Here is a 12,303-nt window from a genome sequence, read left to right as displayed (position 1 = left end):
CGATTTGATTAGTTCTCCCGTAATCGATCAGCAAAGATCTTGCTTCCTGAGGTTCAATAAATGGCTGCCTTTCAGTTTCAATCAATCCTTCAGTCAGTGTACCTCAGCAGCTACAATATATTCTTATATTACTAAGGTAACGTTATCTATTGTTACAGTTTGCAGCTCAAACCGCTGGGAACATTGGCAACAAATTATCCCAAACAGGAAAGTGTTGCCAAGATCTTGCACTGCTGGGGAGGTGGGCTAAAGCCTGCTATAGAAATCAAAAGGATGCTCATTATATTAAAACTAATTAAAAATTGCATTATGAATTTAATAGTATTTTTTTTTAAATGTAGCAAGTATTATCCAATAATACAGAACTGATTTATTTAAAAAAATAAACATGTAGAATATTGCATGGATTGTTGCTTTCAAGCAGCACTACAGGTTGCATTATTTGCTTTTAAATGTGAGAGGATTGAAGCAGGGGATCTCAGTAGCTAAAGCCCACTCATTTCAGCTCCGGGGACTCCATGCTTCCCAAGATACTTACCTCCATAGGGGGCGCCGGTATCTTGGTGATGTTTAAATCCCCATCACACGGACCAATAGGAAGCAGCAGGGGATGATGTCACGGCTTCCTATTGGCCTGCGTGACTCAGAACATTTAAACGCTAGCGTTATGTTAGGCACACTATTTCCCTGGCTGCAGAGATACCGGCACCGCTATGGAGGCAAGTATCTCGGGAAGCAGGGGGTCACTGGAGCTAAAATGAACGAGGTTCAGTGCCGGAGGCTATATATATATATATATATATATATATATGTGTATATGTGTATATGTGTATATGTATATATATATATATGTATGTATATATATGTATGTATATATATATATGTATATATGTATATGTGTGTATATATATATATATATATATATATATATATATATATATATATATACAGGCATACCCCGCTTTAAGTACACTCACTTTAAGTACACTCGCGAGTAAGTACATATCGCCCAATAGGCAAACGGCAGCTCACGCATGCGCCTGTCAGCACGTCCTGAACAGCAATACCAGCTCCCTACCTGTACCGAAGCTGTGCGCAAGCGGGGAGACTATAGACCCTGTTACAAATGCGTTATTTCCATCAGTTATGCACGTATATAACGATTGCAGTACAGTACATGCATCGATAAGTGGGAAAAGGTAGTGCTTCACTTTAAGTACATTTTCGCTTTACATACATGCTCCGGTCCCATTGCGTACGTTAATGCGGGGTATGCCTGTATATATATATATATAGTGAGGGTCTCTTAGTAGATCTCCCTATTTTCTGTTATTTTCAGGACTTTTAACTGTCTTTCTAGTTGCTGCAAAACCTTATTTAAAGGCTATTGAGACTGTTATATCAATCTCAGAATTAAGCCCTGTGGCTAATCTCACCGAGTGAACGCAGCCAGCGGTATCCCCGTTTAGGGGAGTGACGCCACCATCGGAGGACCCGCACAACTGCTGATTACAGCTGAACAGTGACGCTTCCTTGTCCAAGCACACAGACGGAGTGAGCGGTTCCTGGGATTATCAGCCCCTTTGATGCAGCGATCTGAAAGCATTTTACTGATACGCCTGTTATTTCTGCTACATTGTAAGTAGCCACTGTTGCTTGCGCAATAATTTTATTTATAAACGTACTTCACCATATTGGTATCTTTTTCATCTATAGGTACATCTCGTTGTGGAATTCGAATATAGGACTTGTTCACGTATTTATCCTTCAGGTGTTGTATATCCATGCACCTGTGTCTCTGATTTGCGCCCTTTGTGTTTTTTTTGTACTTTATATATATATATATATATATATATATATATTTATTTTCATTTTTTTAAAGCAAGCAATGCAACCTGTAGTGCTGCTTTAATAAGAGATTTTTTTCTGTGTAAAAAAAATCTTTGAGTAATTAAAATAAGCATAAAAATAAGTAATTCTCACAAGATTTCTTTTTATACTAATTAAAGAACAGAGGGGCTACGAAAATGGAACCACTCGGCTCAACTTTGCAGTAAACATAAGGCCCAGGAAAATCATGAAAATGGATGAAGCTCTAAAAATGAACCAGAAGTAAATAAAAAAATACCTGCGCATATCCTGACTTTGAATAACACATTAAAAATGAAGCTTTCCTGTTACTTTGTACATCTAAAAGAGAGCTCAGCCTACATACAATTTCACAGCAAACCCCAATACGCAGGAACTAAACTACACCTGTAAATTCTTAATGTGTCTCATGAGCGGAATGACAATTACTATTTATTATATGCAAGAACTCATATCAAGGTGCTCATAGCCTGGCCACCTGTGACTGCGCAGGAGAGGAACTTAAAGCCAGAAAGAAAAGGAGGTTCCCCATCCTACTTAGGAATCCAAAATCCACAGTTCAGAGCAAGATCAACATGTTTAATACTTGAATGCACCTGTATTTAGTTTTTTATGCAGGTATCCATGTTTATGCTGTGCATCACGTCTGGCTAGGAGTGCATGGAGCGGACCTTACATACATTGGACTTCCTTTCTCTTTACTGGCCTAAATACAGTACACATCAGTTAGTCTAATGCACACAATGTCGCCTAATGCACCAAGAAATACTAAATACCTTTAATATAATATGATTCCTTAATGGGCAGGCTTTCCCATTACTTTTAATTGAAGACCTTTGACTACCCCATTTGAAGTGCTAGACACCAAAAGATCAGCAGGCAAGCTATTTGGGAGACACTCAATCAGAATTTTCTTTCAATTATTTCTTTTTTATTGCATTGCTATTTCTGACCTTATACAAATCGCCCTAATAATGTTTAACACCAGCAACAGTTCTAAATCTAATCCACCTAATCTGTTTTTTTTTTAATACTGGGGGGAAACCATTTATCACGGACAGCTCAGCAGACAATGCAAACCCTGTGCACTATAAGTAACCAATGAGATCAATTGATTGTGCAGATAAAGATCTTTGGAATACATTTCGCAGCAGGAGATCAGATCAGCCGGTATGAAACGCTGTGCATGCAGTAGCATTTTATAGGTGATTCTGAAGAGCGTACTAAATACTCATTCAGCCTTAACATAAGCAGTGAGTTTGTGAATGTTATTAACTTCTTCATTCATTACAACATCATTTTCTTAACGGCCACAAAATTAAGTGTGCACTATGTTTGAGTTTATAGAATGGAAGACAGACTCCAGCACTCCAAAAAAAAGAGCAATAAGTAGATAGTGTTTGCAAACGTGCTCAAAATCATATCGACTTAAATCTATATGCAGCAATCCTTATAAAAAATGGTCAAAGCCAGAATAGTGGAGCCATACATGGGAAAACGTGCAACAACACTATCCCAGAATTAGTGAGAGACAATTAAAGTTCAAAAGAATTCAACAAAATAAAAGGGGACATTACTTCCCTGTGAGTGTCTATCTCTCAACAGTATTTATACTAGTTTTCGGGGTATTCTACAAGGGAGTCAGTCCCTCTTTATAGTCCTTGGAACAGTATTCCCGAATGGAGTCAATGTACTTTCACTGATACTAGGATAGTGTTTTTGTATGCTTTTCCATGTGTGGTTCCACTATTCTGGTTTTGCCCATTTTACATGATTGCTACATATGGATTTAAGTAAATATAATTTTGAGAATGGTTTTCAAACACTATCTGCTAATTTATAAAAACAAGATAAAGAAAGTGCATGCTCCTCAACAGTTTTTATGATAACAAATACAGGGGCATACACACCATGCTGTCAGGGGTGTCCCTGGAAGGGATTGAATTTAGCAACTTCTTATTCCAAGCCTGGAGTTAAGAAATTAACTTAATTATACTTTTTAGGGTATTAAATGCACATATATATTTTCAGTATGTTATATGTTCTCTATCACATTGGGGTTAATATATTTTTTATTACCATTACAATTTATATTCTAAGGATTTTCTCAGTTTATTTATCATTGGATAGTCTTTTTATATGAAATGCCTTTGTTAAGTATTGTATTTTGCGTCGCTGTCGCAAGGCGCTATAAGCGCAGCCTAAGACATACTTGCTATTTGGTTCAATGTTCAGCATTGTGACGCTGGAAGCAGGCTTCAATGTAGACCAGTGTTTTTCAACCAGGAACCCTTGAGTTCCCCGATCATGCCTAAAGGGTTCCCTACAATGTTCTGGTCATTTGAAAATTGTATAAAATACAGAAGAATGTACAGTGCATCTGATCTCAGAGTTGCTATTAGAGATGGTTGGGGGTTCCTCAGAAATTCACTTAGGATTCCATAACCAAAAAAAGGTTGGAGACCACTGATGTAGACACACAGAAACAAATGAACACAAATTTTCAATGAAATAGACATGGGGTCCGCAAACTGGGGGCGCAGCGGTTGCAGGGGCCCCGCGCTCTTCCCCCAAGGCATTTAAATGAATGCCGGGGGATCACCTGAGGCCTCTGCAAGGTCCCTTACCTTGTCTTTGGCGACGTGTCGCCACGGCAATGTGACGCAGAAGACAAGGTAAGGAAGCGGGAGGGAGGGAGAGCAGGCAGGGAGGCGCAGCGGGGAAAGTTTGCGCTCCACTGAAATAGGGTTTAGTTAAGGGAGCAATCAAAGCAATATCCTATGTGATTAAAACAAAAAAATCCGTTCTGTAGTATCAGATAAAACTACCTTTTTTTTATTTAAAAATTCAACTCCTAATGCCATTTTTAATGAGTTTTAATATACTAACCACTCTTGATTTCTATGGCATACTTTAGCCCAGGCGTGCGCAAACTTTTCCCCGTGAGCACCCCTGCCTGCTCTCTGCTGCTCGCGCCCCCCCCCCCTGGCCCCGGCGTCAAATGACGTGAGGGGTCATGTGAAGTCACGTTGCCATGTGATGTCACGTGACCCCGCGGTGTCATTTGACGCCGAGTTACCATGACGATGCGTCCCTGGAAGAGAAAGTAAGTGTGTTATAGAGGCCTTGCGCAGTCCCACAGCATTTCATTTAAATGCCTTGGGGGAGAGTGTGGAACCTCTATAACTGCCGCGCCCCCCCCCCGCAAGAAATCTAGCGCACCCCTACTTTAGCCCACCTCCCCAGCAGTGCAAGATTTTTGTAACTTTCCTGTTTGGGATAATTTGTTGCCAATATTCCCAGAAGTAGCAATAGATAATGTTACCTTAGTAATATAAGAATACATTGTAGCTGCTGAATGACGCTGACTGAAGGACTGATTTGAAAGTGAAAAGTAGCCATTTAGTAAACCCTGGGAAGAAGGATTTTGCTGATCGACCAGCAGCTTAGATAATTTGTTTACAATAAAAGCAATCAAATTTTCAAAGAAATTGTTAAGCGGCTTGGATTGCCTCTTTAAGACAACCCGTGTGTCTCACACACGTTCTACAAGTCTGCGCATGGCAAAATGGTGCATCTTGCACACATACTACTTTAAAATATTTTGCCACACACATATATATATATTTTTTTTTTTTATACACACACACATACATACACACACACACATATACACACACACACACACACACACACACACACACACACACACACACACACACACACACACACACACATACAATACATTTAATTATTGCAGTTTATGGAAAGGAAGCACCCTTCACAAAGTAAGATGCTTTGGTACTCATGGATTATGCTGCTTAAAGGGGAGTGCAACTAGTGTACAGTGTAATCAGCACATTGCAACAACAAGTATTAAATGTTACCACAAAGTTATTCAGTATCAAAAAAAGAGGTTGAGCGCTCCACACATATACCCAAAGTGTGTGAGGTGAGGAATCCTCACTCTTGACAGCTTGCAATTAGGGATTATTTTTCTATAAACCTAAATACTTTCAGCAGGGATTTAAAAAAACAACAACAACAATTCTTCATAAATAGGTGCCTGAAGAAGATTGCTTAGTATTCTTTTCCCTCTTTTGGAAATAGTAAAAAGGTCAAATTATTATCCCGGATTCAAAATGAACCAGAATTAACCCCTCCTGTGCAGAAATAATGGGCACAACATTGGTACATTTCTGGAGGCTTCATGGATGCTGAGGCGTTGCCAACGAAATGCTGTTTAAGCCTGACATAAGAACCCACAGTTAATTAGACATTGTATGAGGGGGGGAAGCAATGCTAAAAAAATGATGCTTTGTTTCAAGGTGATCACTGCTGTTGTCTGTGCAAAAATGTGGAATCGCTGCCAGACACTTGGCAAGAGGAATTCGCTTTAAACAGTTTCAAATAAAACGTTCAGCACCAGTTCACAGGGGCCAACAATTTTTCTTTCATGTTCAGCAGCTTACAACTATAAACTGACACAAGTAATTTGTAGCAATATTCATGTCTTCAAGAAGGTGGGACTCGTGCAACAAAATGCGCCGCCTTTAGCTGAAGAAGATATTTTTTTTTGAGGGGGGATGACGGGATGAGAGAATGATGATCCTAATACTGTACTGTGATCCACACTGGTAAACTATCCCCATCTATCAGGGAGACTCCCAGGCACTTCGGTAAAATGTGGAGGATGAAGAGATCTCCTTTATTTACTGCCCAGCTATTGCAGGTAGGAGCTTTCATAGAGTATGGCCATTGCATTGTCATTCGCACCACTCAAGGCCGCTGCTTCTGTTTTATTTATTGTCATTACTTTATTCTAGTGTATTCAGTGTCTAACAACCTTATATCTGAACCAATTTGGAGAAAGGACAGAGAAAAAGGTTGCAAACTACAAACACAACAAAAATCCCTCAAACAAACACATTTGGCAATAGTGCAGTCAGATTTATGGCTATTTCATTCCTTGAGCTCCACTTTCTATTCCATGTGTAGATAAAACCTACATTGTATTACTTTTGTAGCCGTGGTAATACAAATACTGTTTTATCATTGACCAAAATTACTATAGTAAAGCTCTGCCTTATTGCACAGTGGCAAGCCTAACAATGCAAGTAAAAAGATACCCCATCAGTTTGCTCTAAGCCCTTAATAGAAGGAGTGTAAAACCTATGTACTGTATGTAGTTGGTGCTCCGGCTTCTCACACAATTTAAAAGTACTTTGTACAGTGCTACTATAGAAGATGAACAGCATGTTGTTCCCCATTAACGGGTCATTTTTTATGTAATTTAGTTTACAAATTACGCCGGAAGAAGCCGCAATTGGGGAGTATGACGGTGAGGGGGTAACCAGGCCATCAATAAATGTATTATGCCCGGCTGGTTACCTCTGAGCCATGTTGTGGGGGTTAGAGTGTCAGTTTTTGGACCCATGTGATTGTATGACAACAAAGAATTTGTGTGTTTTACCTTTCCAGGAGTGCTAACCAGTGGAGATTGAGAGGCTATGAGTGTCAAGGTTTTTTTTGCAGTAAAAGTGTTGTCAGATTGTGTCTAGGTAACTGGGGTCCAGAGATGCTGGCCACCACAAAAATGTATCCGGGAATCAGATCAGATTCCCGTGGACATGTAGACACACCACCCCGGTCAAAATCCTCCCTTGAAAACAGCTACGCGACTCACTGCCAGGTTTCCCTGCTTCAGCACAGACCAGAAAGGTAAATGGGGGCATAGGGATATGTGTATCCCGGGTACAGTCAGAGGTCCCTAAGTTAGTGAGGGTCCTCCAGTATATGCCCAGATCACAGAACCGGTTTACGGGTTCTGAGAAGCTCCAACCATCCATAAGGTTGCGAGGATGTTTTAAAGTCTAAATCCAGTTTTCGATGTATTTTGAATGTAGCCCTGAAAATTAACCTAAGCGTTATTTCATTCTACTTAGAAACAGTTTTCTCTATAGGAAGGGTTTGACTGCTGAAAATGAACGTGTGCGTCTTTTCAGTCAATCCCTGTACCTATAGGACTAAGGACTAAGAAAAATGTGAAAATATTTTTTATTAACATTGTGTTTAAGAGGAAATGCTTATGCGCAGTATATGAGCTGGGGACTTCCAGGTCCATGGTTCTAAGAGACCATTTGACTACCAAGCCTGGTGCCATAAAGTCCAGAGGTTGCCAAGGTTTGAAAGCCATTTGGGTACCGGAGCTGGGCTCAAGTACTCACGTCCTGGGATGAACAGTGGCCAGTGGCTGGCTTCTGACTGACAAGTGGCAGAAGTGCCAAGTTGGCGCATGCCCTTGTCAGAATCAGAATCCGAGCCTGGCTTAGATAGACTGGCAACGCTCTGATAGGCTGGTAGGATTTCTCCCACGCTCGGATTGGCTGGAGTATTTCATGAATGAAGCTGAAATATTATTAGAAAGCCAGCAATCAGTTCGCGAGATTCTAAGCGACAAGACAGCAGCGGCAAATTCGAAATCACCAAAAGATGCTCTGATAGAAATACTAGCGAGCTGGCTTCAGAAATTTCAAGGCGAGAAAAGTCCCACTTTTCGGGGCCAAGTTCTGAAAAGAGAACGTAGTGGTCGCGGCTGGGATTCCAAGCCGAAAAGAGGACCAGGACGTTTGGTGCTATCTCCCGGTCAAGGGATTGTGGCTTCTCCGGAGCAGATACGGTGGCGTCAGGAACTTCATGCCGATTTGAGTACCAGGACATTTCGTGACAAGTCCCGGTCAACCTAAAGACTTTGTTTTACCTCTTATTTCACTAGGAAAGCCTAGTTTTTTAGCCCAGAACCCCAGTAAGTGTGTTTTCTCTTGTATTTTGTAATTCACTGTGTGTACGTCTGTTTCTATGGCATAAATTACAATTTTGTTTAGTATCTTCTTTTGCTCAGTGAATGATCCCGGTAAAAAGGTGTAAATACCTGGTCTCCCGTGACAGTGAAAGAAATGCATGCCAGTTGTCTGCTGTTCATCTGCTAGAGTAGTACTCTATATTAGTTTGGACATTAATTTGGACTTTCTAATTAATGTAAGCATGCTAATTAATTTTCCTTTGTAAAGATCAAGATGACACGCAAGTCCATATACTGGAGGTCAGAGTGCACGAAATGAAAGAGATATTGGGAAATAACATCATCGTGACCGCGGAGTACGGAACGAGTCGCAGATAATAAGTTGGTGGTCGAGGTTGGGAACAGAGGCCAAGAACGGGAGCGCTAACCGGGAACCCACAAAATACACACCATTTCCACTGATCTCCGGATACAATAGTATTTACTTTACTTCATGCAGCACAATTCTCCAAAACACACTGGCTTATCTGACATTTTGCACATTATATCCAGTGCTGAACATTTCTATCATTAACTGGATAAATAACTAGTGGATATACAAATGTAGTATATACTTTTGGATATAATTGTGGAAACGTGTAATTTATGTTTTTAAGTCAGTTTACCTACCTCAGGGGTATAATTTAATTTGTTAGCGCTCATTTCATAATCTTTTTGTTTTTCTTTTTAAGTGAGTTTTCCTCTCTTATTTGCATATCTTATATGTAGATACAAATATAAATATATTACTCTTGTGCTATAATAAATTGACAATTTTTGTGAATTGCTATTGTTGCAATTATTAGGAAATATACTGTAGAGTGCTCTGTGATGGTTTTTTTTTTTTATTATAACAATGCCAATCAACACATTTGTATCTCTTAATGAAATGCAGAAAGTCATAGTAACATTTGTATTTTATAAAAAAGGGATATACATGTGGGATATTTTGTTTAAAAGGTGTAATATATATATATATATATATATATATATATATATATATATATATATATATATATATATATATATATGCAAATACAACTGTATGCTCATCTGCATGTCTTAGGCAGGTCTGCAACCCCGCCTTTCCCCATTATCACCCAGCATACAGCACTTCCACTGCAGCAAGGGATTCTGGGAAATGACATGCAAATGAGCACACTGTCACTTTTTGCCTCAAAAACCATTTTTAACATGGTTCCCTATAGGCTTAAGCTTGCTGCATGGTCACAGCTTTGAGCACAGCCAGGGTTAAGGTGCATATCCAGAAAACCACCCACAGACAGCTGTTTCGACCTTGATGGGTCTCATCAGTGTGGGGTTGATTTTAACTGGATATGCATAAGAGGCTATGGGATAGGCTATACCATAATACTGAGTTAAGTTATGGTGAGTAAAAAAAGTGACAAAAACCCTCCACAGGAAAGCAAATATGCAAATACAACTGTATGCTCTTCTGCATGTCTTAGGCAGGTCTGCAACCCCGCCTTTCCCCATTATCACCCAGCATACAGCACTTCCACTGCAGCAAGGGATTCTGGGAAATGACATGCAAATGAGCACACAGTGTCACTTTTTGCCTCAAAAACCATTTTTAACATGGTTCCCTATATATATATATATATATATATATATATATATATATATATATATATATATATATATATATATATATATATATATATATATATATACACACATACACACAACTTGTTTTATTCAACATGATCACTAACTTCTTTGTCTAACAACCAGAGTTTTTCACAGTGATATTGTTGCATACCTCTGCTCTAGTTGTAACTGCAAAAAATTGCAGTTTCTCAGTTACAAGTGTATATATATTCACAGCGCTTCTCCGTGTAGGGAGCATCCAGCTGGTGAAAACATTGGCCTTACATTTGTGAAAAACAGACAGTGAATCCCAGCGTTTCTCCATTGAGCTATCAATAAATGGGAAAATAAATATACTGTACATAGTGAAAACTAAATCTGTAAGACAAAGGAGACTTTTGGTTGCATAATTTGATCAAATAATGATAAGCCTGCTAACTACACCAAGGTAAGTCTCAGTAGCAGGTTAAATCCTTAGCAGCATGCTCCTAGTCGGCACTACTATTTTACATTAGTATACATTTAGCATAGGGACCTGCTACTGAATTTTACCTTGGTGTGTTTAGCAGGCTTATCATTGTTTGATCAAATTATGTGACCAAAAGTCTCCTTTGTCTTACAGATTTAGTTTTCACTATGTATATTTATTTTCCCATTTATTGATAGCTCACTGGAGAAGCGCTGGGGTTCACTGTCTGTTTTTCTCAGTTACAAGTGGACTTTTAGCAAAATAAATACACTTATAAGACACACTTGCTTAAAGAAGCATATGAGTAGCACCGTGGCTAATACTATACACTATACATAAAGTTTGTCCCCCTGCAGACGCATTTACCAGAAGGCCCTTCTACTGTCTCTGTACGTTCTCCCCACCAATTAGATTGTAAGCTCTTTGGAGCAGGGACTCCTCTTCAGAAATGTTACTTTTATGTCTGAAGCACTTATTCCCATGATCTGTTATTTGTATTATTTGTTATTTATATGATTGTCACGTGTATTACTACTGTGAAGCGCTATGTACATTAATGGCGCTATATAAATAAATATATACATATAAATACATGCTGAATATTCTCTGTATTTGGTAATGTACCATTTTCAGCACCATTTTTGTTGGTCTATGTAGCCATCTCTCTTGTATCTAGTTAAGTGACACTGGTGCTTCAAAGGGATAACACTCCATCTATAGTAGTGGAAAAAAAGTGGCTACATGCACAAAAACGCTATTATTCTCATACAGTATCCACATTTGACGTTGCAAAGTATTCCAGTAAAACAAAGCAAGATAACACTTTTAATATTGTGAGTCAGGAAAGTATATATGCTGACAATCAATGTGTGTGGATACAAGCAGGATGGATCGAGTAACTATAGAAATCAGAAATTCATTTAAATATTTACGTTATTCATTGCACTCATCCATTTAAAAATGTTCTGACTGAGTTCATAACACATGTTGGGGATGTGCCTCTGATGTTGGGGATGTGCCTTGATGTACAATTCTTTTTTTAAGGTACAGTATTATTATCTGTTATGCTAAGAGATAATGAGGAAATACAGGGTTGCAGGGTTGCAGACCTGTGTGAGACATGTGAATCTGCTCACAAGTGATATTTTTATTTGATGTTAAGGAGGTTAACTGGGCAGACCAAAGGACCAAATGGCCCTTACATGCTGTAAAATGTGTTTGTTTCTATGATCCCAACCTTTTTTACACCTTGAAATCTCTGCTAGAAAATATTTGTTCCGCGAACCCTTAACTAATAAATCGTATTGCCTACCAAAATATTGCTAACAAAACCGTTCGACTGATCCTGGGTAGTATAGTGTCCTGGGCCCTTGGAGGGACAGTGTGTGCAGGCAGGTTGTGTAGATTCCAAAGGCACGCCCCACAATGCCTTGCAGTGGCTGACATAAGACACTGTGGGGCGCAACTTAGGAAGCTCCAGAGGTAATTGACAACTGTACCAGCCACACTGAGG

The 12,303-nt window shown here is 39.3% G+C and overlaps 1 protein-coding gene across 5 annotated transcripts in view; it reads right to left on the bottom strand.

Moving 5' to 3' along the window:
- The window catches only part of ZNF827 (zinc finger protein 827), a 182,718-nt gene that overhangs the window by 52,324 nt on the left and 118,091 nt on the right, over nt 1-12,303 (bottom strand). The gene's annotated exons all lie outside the window — the stretch shown is intronic.

Source organism: Ascaphus truei, chromosome 1, assembly GCF_040206685.1.
Source record: "Ascaphus truei isolate aAscTru1 chromosome 1, aAscTru1.hap1, whole genome shotgun sequence".
Lineage (NCBI taxonomy): Eukaryota > Metazoa > Chordata > Amphibia > Anura > Ascaphidae > Ascaphus > Ascaphus truei.
The sequence above is the reverse complement of the archived record's forward strand: the minus strand, read 5'-3'. Positions and strand labels throughout refer to the sequence as shown.